This window comes from Magnolia sinica, chromosome 8 (genome assembly GCF_029962835.1).
Source record: "Magnolia sinica isolate HGM2019 chromosome 8, MsV1, whole genome shotgun sequence".
Taxonomy (NCBI): Eukaryota; Viridiplantae; Streptophyta; class Magnoliopsida; order Magnoliales; family Magnoliaceae; genus Magnolia; species Magnolia sinica.
In genome coordinates, this window is record NC_080580.1 from 68,556,585 (window position 1) to 68,558,704 (window position 2,120).

General features: G+C 38.3%; 1 non-coding gene across 1 annotated transcript; it reads left to right on the forward strand.

Annotated features, from left to right (window-relative positions):
* Positions 1-833: 833 nt before the first annotated feature.
* LOC131254681 (small nucleolar RNA R71) lies at positions 834-940 on the forward strand. Its single transcript, XR_009175802.1, has one exon. It is a non-coding gene; the product is annotated as a small nucleolar RNA R71 (small nucleolar RNA).
* The last annotated feature ends 1,180 nt before the right edge of the window (positions 941-2,120 follow it).

Here is a 2,120-nt window from a genome sequence, read left to right on the forward strand (position 1 = left end):
CCTCTTTTGGTTCTTGGGGCTTTTCGGGCCTAACTGGAAGAGTTTTATCAATGATCTTCCCACTCCTAAGAGTGGTGATGGATTTAGCATGCCCCATCTGGTTTGAAGAGCTGGGATCATTATTCTCGTATTGCGGTTTAGGATTGGGGAGAGGTTGTGCAGGAAGCATCCCCTTTTCTATAACCGTCATACGAGAATCTATCTTTTGCATAAATTCTGTGATTCCTCGCATTGCCTGAGCCAGCTCTTGTATGGGATTTTGAACCGGTTCCTCTTGAGGTTTCACTTGATTTGGATTTTGATTGAAGAAACCTGGAGGAGTCGCCGTTTGTCCACTTCTCCAACTGAAGTTCGGATGATTTTTCCAGCCAGGATTATATGTGTTGGAGTTAGGTCCAGTAAAAGGTCTTTGATAATTATTTACGGCATTGGCTTGTTCATTCAACACTCCTCGAAAGGCAGGTATTGTAGGACAGTTTTCAGTTGTGTGAATGTTGCAATCACAGATGCCGCAAACAATTTCATTGACCTTATCCTTCTTTCCTTCCATGGCCTCAACTTTCCTTATGAGCGTAGTCACTTTACACTTGAGATCATCCTCTTCTTTCAAGAGATATAATCCACCTTTCTCCTTTAATTGAGTCGGCCTAGACGTGGTGTTCGACTTTGGGTAATAGTCCCAAGATTGTGTTTTTTCAGCCAGACTGTCGAGGTAGTCCCACACCTCGTCGACATCTTTATTAATGAACTCTCCATTACACATTGTCTCGACCATTTGGGGCATGGAAGATGTCAATCCATCATAGAAAAAATTTGTAATGCGCCACGTTTCAAATCCGTGTTGTGGGCATGAACTGACCAAATCTTTGAACCTTTCCCAACATTGGAAGAATGTTTCATCTTCCTTTTGGGCAAAGTTCATGATCGCTTTTCTGAGGGTAATCGTTTTATGATGTGGGAAGAATTTTTTTATGAATTCCCTCTGCATATCGTTCCATGTGCCAATGGATTTGGGACGCAGTGAATGTAACCACGTCTTAGCTTTCTCTTTTAAGGAAAAAGGAAAGAGTTTCAGCCTAATTGTATCCTCAGATACATTAGGAAAACATAATGTAGCTATAATCTCATCGAACTCTTTCAAATGTAAATATGGACTTTCTGATTCAAGTCTATGGAATTTGGGAAGGAGTTGGATAACTCCTGGCTTGATGTCCATTTGTCCTGTATTTTCAGGAAAAATCATGCATGAGGGCATACTCACTCCCGCCGGTTGTAGATAATCTCGTAAAGTATGAGGCGGGGGTGCCTGTTGCACCTCATTCTCATTTTGGGTATCCTCCACCCTGGGTGGAAGTGGAGGAGGTTGGTCTTCAGCCATTACCTCAGTTAACTCAGGGGATTTTGAGCGGTGTCTAGTCCTGCGATGGATAGTCAACCCCTCAACCAATCCTCCTTCAGTCAAGAGACGTCGAGTGTCGTCACGGGCCCACTTGGGCATGAAAACACTCGCAGCCCTCAATTGAAAACTTAACCCCAAGAAAGGAAAAGAAAATCTAGCAGGAAAGAGAGAGTTGGAAAGGAATTACCAAATTGGAGTCCTAAGTTAAAAACCTGCAAAAATAAAACAAAAATAAGTTAGATTCTAAAAAGAGAAGAAGGATCCTTTAAAAGAAAAATAACAGTGAATTAATTTCTAAAAGAAGGTATTCTTAAAAGAAAGTGAAAATTTCTAAAATAAATTAGGAAAGATCTAAACTAGAAAGTAAATTATTAAAAGAGAACTGCAAAATAGAAAGTAGGAAAGGAGCTTACCGACTTAGAAATTTCTATCTTAAAGGCCTATAAAATAGGAAGGTTAGTTTCTAAAGAATTCTAAAAATAAATTAAGAAACAAAATTAGATTCTAAAAGTGCCAGAATTAGAAAATTTCTAAAATTTAAACCCTAATTCTAAAAATATGAAAAAGTAGAGAGATTAGGAAGGAATTACCAATTTAGAAACTTATGTCCAGATCCTATAAAACAGGAAACAAGTTAAGTTCTAAAAATAGAATAAAATAAAAACTTCTATCCTAAAGTAAGTAAAATCATAATCCTAACTTAATTCTAAAACTAATTAAT